The 13038-nt window shown below is 32.4% G+C and overlaps 1 pseudogene across 1 annotated transcript; it reads left to right on the top strand.

Annotated features, from left to right (window-relative positions):
• The first annotated feature begins 6946 nt into the window (after positions 1 to 6946).
• LOC143532788 (F-box protein PP2-A11 pseudogene) lies at positions 6947 to 10243 on the top strand (annotated as a pseudogene). The gene is made up of 3 exons (XR_013135247.1): positions 6947 to 7282; positions 7439 to 7557; positions 9729 to 10243. The product of XR_013135247.1 is annotated as an F-box protein PP2-A11 pseudogene (transcript).
• The last annotated feature ends 2795 nt before the right edge of the window (positions 10244 to 13038 follow it).

Below are 13038 nucleotides of genomic sequence, written 5' to 3'. Positions count from 1 at the left end.
TGTCTTAACTTTATAACCTTAATTGTATATTTGTATAACACATGATGACTATGGATATACTTAATAAGATGTTTCGTGTAAACATATAGTATATCTATTCATGGAGGGACGTTGATAAAGTTTACATAGACAGCGCCTACAAGTAATAACCCTATTTAGTCTTCGATTAAATTATAGTATTAAAAAAATTTATTCTGAGACAAAATTTGAAAGGGTAAATTTATCAAAAAGATTTTAATATTATATATTATTAAAAAGAGCAGTTGTCCGTGTCAAATACTCAAATGCTTATACATATTCATTCTTTTATCTTATCTTACATCTTATCTTATCTTATCTTATCTTACAATTCTAATAAAAAAAAAATGTTAAATCTTAGGTGTCATGTTCACATTAACCTAATTCATAATCTCTCATCTTATTCATTCTAGCTATTAATGGGTCAAAACCATTTTGTCAAATGCGTTATAACATAGTGTGGATTATATTCATTATTGAATCAAGTGTCATTTTTATACCTAAGGTTTAACTATCTACACAACTTTAGTACATTTTTTTTTTCATTTCTTGAAAATCAACACTTGGTGTTTCCAAAATCATGCTATTTTAGTACTTTTCGTTAACTCTGTTTGTTTTTTCCATTAAGTCTACATTAAATTAATTCACAAGTATTTTGAGAATCACAATTAAAATAGCAGACCTTATTTATCTTTATAATTTGACAAAACTCGTGTAATACACGGGTGCAAAAGCTAGTTGTTATAATACTAGCCTGAGACCCGTATATTATACAGGTAATTTATAAAAACAATATCTAATAAATAATTAATATACAATAAATAATAGAATATCAAATACTATTAATACACAGTCTTGTACAACAGTCTTTACAAAAAAATTAAAATAAGCAATACATTTTTGTTTATAGTTTTCAGTATTTAACAAAAATTAAATAAACCGAAAAGTAAGAAAATACCCTTAAAATTATTATTAATAAGCTTATTTAGAAAAGTTATAAATAGCGAATTCTTAATTTCGTAGCAATATCATTTATTGTTAAAATCTATCATAAGAGAATTTAAATCGTAATTCGTACCTATTTGCCATTGATTTAGTTAGATCTTCAAAACCTTAACCGTGCAAAATGCTAGCAATGAAACTTAATGAATTTATGTATGATATCTAATATATATATAATGTTTGCATGATAAAGATCTGTTCAATTTGAATTATAATTATTGGTACTAACTGGTATGGAAGATACGAAACAATATTATACATATATATATATATATATATATATATAGCAAATTTAGCAAAATTTGATGATCATACAAATGTAATAAAGTTTATACTTTAAATTTAACTTTTAGTAAATTTATATATATTTAATAACACTTTTTATGACTAAAGAAATAATTATACTTTTTTTATATTTGCAAAAAAAAATAATAAGTAAATATTAAATTAAAAAAATTTTAAACCATAAATCGTAGGAATTAATTGTAAGTATTATTATATTATCACAAATTTATTAAAATTTATAAGATTAAATGTGAGAGTAAAAGTGACAAAACTTATAGTTTTTATTAAAGAGTAGTTTTTTAAATATTACTCCGAAATGTAATTTTTATTGGTTTCTATTTATAATCACTTAATTTTAGAAAATGGTAATCAATTTTGGGATTTTTACATATTTCCCAAAACTAGGTTTGCTTGATGAAATAAAAATTTTACAATGTAAGAATTATTGTAATTAACAGAAAACATGTATTAACCGGTTCATACATTACTTGTAAACATCAAGTGTATCTGTGGATGAAGAGCTAACCTAAGAAGGTAGCACCGTAGTAGATGCTTAACTTGAACAACTCGTCAAACAGCCTATGAATGTTGGCTAGTTGTCAATCTGAAATCCATCAATTAGGGTTTCAATTTCAACATTCAATATTTTTTTTCCCAGTTTGGCAATTTTCAACACTTTCATTTTAGCTTGAAAGTGCGTAAATAATGGATTATAGTAATATAATTTATTTAAAATAGTATGTGTATATCTTACTATTAAAATATATTTAAAATAAATAACAAAGAAAATATAAATCAGTTCATAAAAGAAGATTAATGTAAATGGTTGATGTGAACAAATTTGATGTCTTTTTCTATACCAAATTTAGTTTAAATTGTGGTGATTAGAGATTATCTTTAAGAGTCATAGGTTGGTTGGACAATACATGCATGTTAGGCCGGTCTTGGTTTGGTCTGGTCGATGAAGTGACAAGTCAATCAAGAAATTGGTTTGGGCCTTGCCGCCTTGGGTCGAACTGGTTCATGAAAATGGATGCAAGTTTGTAACTATTGCCTTTAGAGGTGCACGAATTGGGTATTTTTAGGAAGCAGGTCCGGGTAGGAAGCAGTTTCGGGCATGGTTAACAAAAGTCAAGAACCGAGTCCGGTAGGAATCGATTCCGGGCATGATTGGCTATTTGAATGGGTTTCTTTTGCTGGGTTTTTATGGGGGTTTGATCGTGTTGGGCCGAGGTTTTGATTGGGTAAAGTGGAACTGGTTCCGATGGGTCTGAGTACGACTTTTATGAGGAACCAATACCTAGTTCGTACTCGCGGGTAGGGTAGACCGGATCCGGTTATGGATCAGAGCCAAAACCGGGTTTTTTCCACACCTCTAATTGCATGCAATGCAGTTAAGACTATTTTGGGCTCTAGTTTTATTTTTGAGCTGCAATGCATATAGACCTTTTTTGGGCTGCAATGCATTTAGCATTTTGGGCTGCATTCTTTTTTGTTTTCATTTATTCGGCCTATAGGAATCCGGGCTCTAGTTTCTTTTTTAGCTGAAATGTATTTAGATTTGTTTGGGTTGCAATAGTGCAATGTATTTAGACTTTTCTGGGCCGCATTCTTTTTTTTTTTACTTATTCGGCCTTAAGAATTTGAGGTCCTTTTTGGGCTGTGCGCCTGTGCATGCTTCTTTTCTTTTTTAACAACAAAGGCACAAAAACCTGAGACCCCCCTGAAAAATGAATCATCTTTTTGCCCAAACATGGTAACCCAACCCACACATCCAAGAGGAAACCCAAAACCGGGAAAACTCCTTGGCACAACTCAAAACAAATTGCTACAGATGAGATTTAAACCCCCAACCTCTCATAATAAAAGTCATGGTCCTACCGCTGGGCCAATTGGCTTTAGGTGGTGTGCATGCTTTACATTGTTGAAATTCGACATGTTTTCATGAATATTGATAAAAGATAACCTTTAGGAGCAATAAAATTTTGGTGAATACATAAATGAATCATAGTGTGCTAAAACATATATTTGTTTATGAAAATACTTCAAATTAAACATGCTAAAACCTGATATGTGTGCTCACCTAATCGATTATAAATTGAATTCTACCCAAGTCAAATTCCCATTTAGGTTTTGACCTTTTTGTTAGAAGGTGAATTTGGTAGGCCGGCCGTTGAAAAATTACAAACTATATGGGTTTCACATGATTCATGTGGGTGTTTCTTTAACATAACATCATAGAAAATTATGGCGTTAATAATGTGATATTATTATTTAACTAATTAAATACATCGAAAAGCTATACAGATAAACTAAATTAAAATGAAAAAGAAAAGTACATTTTGATCTATGTCAGTCTCTTTTTTCTAATATCATAAAATGTAGCTTTAGTTTAACTTATATTAAAGGGGAAATAAAGATTTAGCTGGAGACCATAAGGTCTCAAGTTTGAATCCAATAACAATTGGGTTTATTGCAGTTAGCATTCGGGAGCTTGAGTTACCCAGCATTATCTGCGATGGAGGGCGTACGAGGTCTCCTTTCGAAAAAGAAAACTTCTGAAATACATATATATGTTTGCCTAAAAATTGTGGTTTTTCCTTTTTTAGGGTGTAAACGAGCCGAGCAAGCCCGAGCTAGCTTGACTAAGCTCGAGCTCGGCTCGTTCGAACTCTTCTTTTATAGCTCGAGCTCGACTCGTGAGTTGTTTTTTCAAACTTGAGTTTGGCTCGCTTCTTACTTATTAATTCGTTTATATGTGTTTTTCATTATTTTATATATTTTTTGAGAAACCTTAAATGAGTCAAAGCTCGTGTAGCAACTTAAACGGGTTAAATGAGTCAAAGCTCGTGTAGCAACTTAAACGAGTTAAAACTCAGCTCGATCTCGGCAGTGCCATGTGAAATTAATACATGGAAGTACAAAATAGGTAAAACTAAAAAAATAGAAAGGCTCGTTAAGGCTCAACGAGCCTAGACAAACTCCCCATACAGTGATCATGAACGGCTCAGCGCGTGTGCGCCCCTGTTTCCTTTTTTTTAATCAATTTTTAACCAAACTTTGTACAGAGTATTAAATATTTTATTCGGTGTATTCAAATTTCAATGGGATGATGGCGTTAACAGGTAAGACAACATGCATGACCAATCCATATCTATCAAGCGGATCCTACCTCAACAAGTTATCAATTAATACATTAATTAAAATAACATAAATGGAAATGTGATTGAGAAGTTTATATACAAAAATTTACTACGTCTAATTCTAACAAATTACACGGGAAAAAAAAGAGAAAAAGAAAAATAATTAGCCCTGATTACTACCGTATTGCAACAAATACACGATCTTTTGTAGGAAATTGCTTAACTCCCCCAACAAAAGTTACATTTATCAATAACATTTTTTATTTTCGTTGGAAAACTGTTTGGAATTAATATAAATATAATTATTTGTGCTATGTATGGTGTATACTTTTACTTGAACTTGTAGGAAATTAGAAAAATAAAAATCTATCTATTCTAATAAAGTAAAATAAATGTGAACACTTCATATTTTGGTTAATTCTTATAATTTTTTCCCTCCAAAATACCCTAATATATGTAATAAATCAATAATTATTCACTTTTCTATCACACTATATTTCTATATATTTTTGTAAATATAAATATTAACATATTATTTTACTACATAGTTCAAAATACTTGGTGTATTTCATATATCAACAACAAATCATATTTCTCAAATGAAAATTGTTTCAGGTTTTTTAAGGAACTTAAATTTGATATTATGGGTCAAAAGTTGGTAAGTAGATTATTTGGTACAAGTTAACTACATTTAGGTCAAAATTTGTTACGGGTTAAAAATGAAAATTTTGAGTATTTTTAAAAGTTTGAAAATGCAAAATAGATTTATCGTCAAATTTGTTATGGATTCAAAGTATTGACTTTGAAATGTCAAAAGTATGAAAGTTAGAATTTTAAACATGATTCGGGTTTCAAATTTATTTTTAAGGGCATTTTTAAAAATAATCAAAAGGTTCGGAATTTGGAAAACCGACTATTTTTCCCTCAACTATTAAAATGTAAGAAAAGACTGTAAATGCTTTCGACATACCACCCCATGCCTATTAATGCTTCTTAACTTTTATCAATTTTGAAATATTTATGTTAACATTAATTTTTCCTTCAATGGTGATCAGAACGTTGTATGGGAAACATGTTATTTTTTATGTTGTCATTATGACAAAGTCGAGAAGCCCTCTGAAACTTATCAGAATCTTTTTTATGGTGTAGCTCAGAAAAACATAGCTCGTGAAGAACATCCATTGTTACAATTTAATGTTATACTTTCCTTTAATGAGTGGTAAACTGATAAATATCAATAAAGGTAACGCTCCTTTTATATTTAGACTGAGTGGTTAGAACTATTATCGTATGAGAAGCTTTATTTCCGAAATTGGTTCATAACCAAAAGTCTTTCAATTATACATGTATGGCACCGAGAATGAATTTTTCAATAGAAAGATATTCTCGGGTACGTTTTTGCACAAACATTTTTTTTATTAAGTTCATTTAAAAAATAATTTTGTGATATAAATAAAATCAATTTATGTACACATTATATAGATACAAGTATAGATGTAATACATTTTTTTTTTCATATACGCTATGTAATTATTTGTTTTACTTATAATTTTATAATTTAAATTATCCCGTGTGTGACACGGGCTCTAAAACTAGTTAATATATAAAGTAGGAAATTTGTAGCAACTTTGCAACATACTTTGGTAGCAATTTTGTAGGAAAGTTATAGGTAAAATGTTGGAATTGATTTTTCCAACATGTGTTTTCCCCACAAAGCTTTTTGTGAGAAAATTGTTGGAAAACAAATTTCTAACAAAAACCGTCATAGGAAACTAAGTCATTTTCTAGTAGTGTTTTAAACACCTAAAAACACAAAATCTCTATCCTCTACCTCTCATGTAACCCATTTTTCAACGTTTTTACGTTCATCTTTTCTTCGGTCGACTCCTCAAAAAATTCCAAGAACATCATCATCATCATCGTACTCAGTATATCCCACCAATAGCAAAGCTATGGTAGGGTCTGAGGAGGGTAAGATGTAGGCAGCCTTACCTCTACCCCATAGGGATAGAGAGGCTGCTTCCGGTGAGACCCCCGGCTCGATAGTAGTTTTGCATCAAGCCTTGGACATAAGGCACATAGCACTCAATCATCGGGACACCGGCTGATCGGTGCATGTACCCTTATCTTTCAGCTATCAACGCCACAAAAAATTCCAAGAACATCCTATTATCAATTGTTCAAAAGTTTCAATTATTTGAATAAAAACTACCAAACAAACAAGTGTGCTTTAAATATAAACTTGACACGATACCCAAATACTGGCATTAATTTTTATATACCAAAATATAAATGAAAACGATCCACTCTCATGAATTAAATAAGATTTTTCTTGATTACGATATCCAAAACCTTATAAAATAATAATAGGTATATACCCTATGCATGTGAATATAATAACAAAGCGTGATCCACATTGGCCTATAACTTCTTCAACTTTTCACATATATACACTCTTTCTTACATAACCGTCACAACATATCACTATTTTCTTCTAAATGGAGTCTGGGTTTTCGACGACCCACACGGACAGATATCCGACGAGGGGCAGGGAACCACTGCCCCTGCCCCTCAATCTCGGAGACTTACCAGAGAATTGTCTGGCTATGGTTCTCGCTTGTTTAGATCCAATGGATATATGTAACTTGGCAAGAGTCAATCGAGTTTTCCACCAGGCATCGTCAGCTGATTTTATATGGGAACCGAAATTGCCCGAAAATTATCGAAGTCTTGCTGAGAAACTTATGTTTTATGAAGGGAGTTCCCTATGTTTGGGAAAGAAAGACATTTATGCTGGATTGTGTTGTCTTGTTCGGTTCTCTAGTGGTACAAAGGTATGATCTTTATCTATATTATATATAGACTATAAAACTAGAAAATTGTACTTGTTTCACACCACAAATTATACTTATTATATATATACTTGTTTCACACCACAAAAAACTAGAAAATTGAACACGTACACAATTAATGGATGTTTGGTGTTGTAGGAAGTATGGATGGAGAAAGAAAGAGGAGGGATCTGCATGCTGGTTTCATGGAAGGGGATGAAGATAACAGGCATTGATGATCGTAGATATTGGAGCCATATCCCCTCCTTGCAATCAAGGTTTATATAATTTTAATATAATACTTAACAAATTTACTTTAATTGATTCTTTTTTACATGACTATTCAAAAACATTTATAGATTTTACTTTCCTCACTCCTCCACATTAGCTTTATCACGGTGATAATAATGGACTCACGGAACCAATAAGTTTTCTGGAATTGAAATAAGTATACTCGAGTTAAAGATTGTTTAGAATCAAGTTTTGGCTTGATTTTAGAATTCTACTATAGCTGGATCAAGCTAAATAAAGCTCAAACTTAACAATTACTTTAGATTTTTGTCAATTTCATTATTATTATTATTTAATTACGTATGCCAATTTGTGAAATAATATAATATAACTAAAGCTTGATACATGAGATTGACTCGAGAATGCGATTCACTAGCTTGAGCGCACCTCAAATTTATATAGATCGATCGAGTTATTTTCGGGTATTAAAAAAATGTTGAAATTGAAAGGCGCTTATTTATTTATGATCAGTTTTTAATATATATCTTGAAGATCGAGCTGTTATAGTTTTTCTTTTTCATAAATCTGACTATTTACATAATTGATTATGAGTCAAATGATAACTAATTACTAGAAATAGTTAACATTATTTGCATGGTTTAGCATCTGATCAAGTTATTATACCGTATAGTAATTCTAAAGTGTGATAATGAACGTAATGGACTATAAATAACAATCTAATCAACTAATCAAGATTAACCAATAACTAGCTATGAATATGGCAATTTCAAATTAATTGACGTTTTACATAACCTTCTTAACTCACACCTTTACATGTGTTTTACATGTGTTTTACATTGTGTTTTATGCAACAACACATATAATTACTTGTAATAAATTAGTGTACATTTCTAACACTCTTATATACACTAACTAGAAATAGACAACATTTTCCCAAATTTATTTTTCAAATCACAATAAGAAGGTATATGTGTGGTTTTAAATAAGGGGAAAGTAAATATGGGGCTGTTATGCATATAACTTAGATGCGAAACCCATCAAAACGACGTAGTTTTGACTAACTCTAATTAAAAATAAATTCTTATCCTAATAATTCTTATTTATTCCATCAGTTTTGCAAGTCACCTAAATATGAATTGGGAATGCATTTCATGTTCCGATTTGGATTACGAACCAAAATCAATTAATTATTTATCTAAGAATTGGGAATGAGTTCTATGTTTTCTTTTTTTGGATTATGAAGAACATAGCCTTCAATATCAGAATATCAATTTGTATACAATTTATATTAAAATCAATACCTGCTAGTTAATAATTAAAGATTTAAATAATGAACTGTGAATAAATTTTTCTACTTTGATTCTGATTGTTCTCAAAGTCCATATGCTGCACGCTCACCAAATTGATTATCATTGTTTTTTCATCGTTTTTCAAATCTATTATTTGATTTCAATCAATGATGTTTCATTCCGGAATACGAGTATCACAATGATATATGTGAATTAATTAAGTCACCCAACGAAATTGATGAAGTGACATTATTATGATTAAAATTTATTTTAAGGTTTAATCAAAACTACGTCGTTTTGATAGGTTTCGCATCTAAGTTATATACATAACAACCTAATATTCACTTTCCTCTTTAAATAATTAATGTATTTGTGAATTGACAATACTTAATAATATCGGACAACTTGCTCCCAGTGGATTGACATCGAAAATTCGAAATGAACATTTATATGATTAATAAAACATCTTGCCGTTAACAAAAATGAATATATAATTAATTTCTTTATACAATAATAGTTCCTCTTCGTAAAAATTGTTTAAAAGAAAATCTATGCCCAGTCATCTGTAATTTGTTGGTAACTATTTCGATCAGATCAAAAGTGGGACGTTAAAGGCTTTCTTCAATATTTTCTTTATTTACATAACATTAGTAATTAATTTAGTACATAGAAAAAGAGATTCCAAAGTTGACTATCTCAAAACAATTATTTGCATTCCATCTCACGTTTTATAAAGGATTTGTTCCAAAGTGAAAACCGCACTCCAAACTATACATTTCGTACAAGATATGAAATACTCTTAAATAAATTAAATAATGTATACTTTTATTACGTAAAATAAAAGGTCATTTATCTTACAACGGCATTGAAACATTTGATTAAAGAATTTCATTATCTACAAATTGCAGATTTCACACGATTGCGTATCTCCATCAAATATGGTGGTTAGAAGTCGAAGGCAACCTGGAGTTTGAATTTCCAGTTGGGAGCTATAGCCTTTTCTTTCGTCTCCAACTCGGTAGACCACCCAAAGGGCAATACAAGACGACTCAACAAGTTCATGGTTGGAACATTAAACCTGTTCGGTTTCACTTTTCTGTATCCAATGGCGAGCATGCTACATCCCAACATTTTCTAAACGAGTCAGGAAAATGGTTACGGTGTCATGTTGGTGATTTTGTCATTACAGATTCGTATAAACCCACAAAAATAAACTTCTCAATGACTCAAATTGATTGTACTCACCAGAAAGGCGGTTTGGCCTTAGATTCGGTGTTCATTTGTCCCAATAAACCTAACCTAGTATGGTGACATGCAATTCTCTTATTTTTTTAAGACACGTGAGGATTAATTTTATACGCTATCAGATAAGTAATTTGGTTATGAAAATGTTTAAATTGTATCAAATATCATATTTTACATATAAGCCAAGATGTGGTACGTAAAATTGTCTTCCTAGTTAAGTTTATCAACGATTAGACATTCAATTTTGTTATTGGATATTCTTAATTGGTGTAATTTTTTTATGAGTAGAGACGTGTGCCATCCCATATCGGTTGAGGAGGAGAATTAAATATTATTTATAAGAATGTGGAGACATTTCCATCATAACGCGTTTTGAGCGCTTAATGGTAGTGGATAAGAGAAGAATTTCATAGTTAAACGTGCTCAGTTGAAAGTTGTATCAGGTTGAGTGACCTCCTAAGAAGTCTTCACATGCCAACCAAAAGCAAATTCGTGAGGTGATGGTGGTTCGTCCTGACTAAAGGCGGACAATATTATGACGCGGTAGTAGCTGACTGTTACAGATGGTATCAGAGCCAGATCGGTGGTGTTAGGTCCCACGAGGACGTTGGAACCCTATGGGGGTAGATGGTGCATATCGCATCGATTTAGAAGAACAAATCCTCGTTTATAAGGAGGTGGATACCTTCCCCATCATAACGCATTTTTGGCGCTTAATGGTAGTGAATGAGAGGAGAATTTCACAGTTAAGCGCTTAGGTGGAAATCGTATCAGGATCACCTCGCAACCAAAAGCAAATTTGCAAGGCAATGGTGGTTACAAAATGGCATTGCCTCTATCAAGAACTCCTTTATATATCCATGGACAATTATAATATATAATATCTTTTTTTATTTATTATGATTTTGTATCTTATTGAATGTTGACGACATGCTTTGTTATGGTAGTGATATTGCATTTTATCTATCTGACCGACCTGACCTGACCCATTCGGGTTCGAAAACCTTGACGCCGAAAAATCCCACAACAATAGGAAAAAATTTATGGCTCTGCCACTGAGTATAGTGATATGTTATGTTGGTTAACTTATTTGAAGCATACAACGGACTCTGGTGTGTTTATAAATAATAAAAAAGAAAACAAAAGATGTTTTTATTTTTTTTGTGAAAGTTATTTATAAAAGTTTTTGGAGAAACCTGTGACCCCATATTGTTTTCTTTTTTTAAATAATCTCATTTGGGGAATCTTTGTTGAGAAAGATCCGATATATCAAAACATATGCAGGAAATAAAAACATGGGTGATTTCTGAAAGTGATTTGATGTATTCAAACCTCGTTGCCCCCCTTGCAAGTTGAAAACTTTTGTCAGATTCGCTTTAAACTCCGCCCCCCCCCCCTTGCGAGTTTATAGTTGGTGGTTAAACCCGCGACCCCTCCTTACGAGTTATCCAGTTTTACAAAAGAGTAAGCAAACCACCTACAAATACAGAGGTCCCCTAGACCACCTAGAAGTACAAAAGTTCCGAAAAGAAAGAAACGTGGACTTTAGAAAACCCATAAGATGGCAAACGAGCCCTTAATTATTGGGGGGGGGGGGGAGTTATAATAAGAAGTGTAATGTGTCTAAAAGTGTAAGAAGTAATCTGGTGCCTTAGATTTGATGATCTGATGGTTTAGATGGAAAGTGTGTTTTTAGGCGGTGCGTTTTTTTTTTAATTCTTATTTTATAATACTCTAAGGGCATATTCGTCCAATGTATTATATTATATATGGAAACAAAATTAAATTACAACACCAAAAACACATCGTAATTTATATTACAGTGTGTTTTAAAACACAATACCAAATATTAATTCATATTTAGAACACAACATCAAGAACATCAAGAATACTAAGAACACCAAGAACAAAAACACACTTATATATATACCCATAAAAGATCAACACACACTCTCTCTCTCTCTCTCATCCATCAAACTCACCTCCACATCACCAGCCGCGACCCGACCTCCGGCAACCATCATCACCGGGGTATTCACCGCCTATCACAACCCCTCACGCCTATCACCACCACCACCACGTAAATCCATATCTGTGTTGATCGAACTTATGTATGACGGGAACTTCCTCATAATCGGAACCAAGCAAATATAGATATGTGTAGATAGCTTTGCTTTCTGTAATTAGAAATATGGAGGAACGATTAGTGAAGGAAGATTTGTTGCTGGTGACGTAAAGTTTTGTTAATGGAAATTGGGGATTAGGGTTTCATACGATGGTGCAGTGATGGCGTTGACTCGAGGTGGGTGGCCGGAAATGCAGCGGCATTGGCGAGTAGGGGCGGCGTTGGTGGTGGTGCTGTTCGAACAAGGACGAAACTCACGACTCAGGCTATCATAGTGCAGGGGCGGTGGTGGTGTCCAAATTCAACATATTCAGTTTACAGATTGTAACACCCACAAAATTTAGGTCCAAATTTGACAAGTTTATAAAGATAAAGGACTAAAAATATTCATGAAATAAGTAATGGGGAAAATAAGATAAAGAAATGAAGGCATTTTTATGCTAAGGGAATAAGTAAGGAAACTCCATCCCACATGGAAAGTGGGAAAGAATTGAAAGCACTTTATAAGAAAGGAGTTTTCCATGATAATGTTCTTATGTGACTAACCACTCTCACTAGTCTTAGCGGAGGGTGCGAAGCACCCGACGCGCACACACACGGATTCGGGCGATGGGCGTAATGTGGCGTTTTGATGGCGCACTTTGCACTTCGCACGCTCGCATCGCCGTGAGCCGCATAAGGGCCGCTTTAGTATTTTTTTAAGATATGATCAAGATGTGACAAGCTACCAAAGACCAGGGACTGAAAATGAAAATTTAGCACCTTCGCGATACGCGAAGATGCATGAAGTAACCTCATCCGGTGCTGACACGTGGCAGGTCTAGTGGTTGACTCAGCAAAGCTATTGA

Source organism: Bidens hawaiensis, unplaced genomic scaffold (assembly GCF_021521415.1).
Source record: "Bidens hawaiensis isolate Kalapana, Puna unplaced genomic scaffold, B.hawaiensis_p1.1 tig00009543_1, whole genome shotgun sequence".
Lineage (NCBI taxonomy): Eukaryota > Viridiplantae > Streptophyta > Magnoliopsida > Asterales > Asteraceae > Bidens > Bidens hawaiensis.
This window is presented reverse-complemented; position numbering and strand designations above follow the sequence as displayed.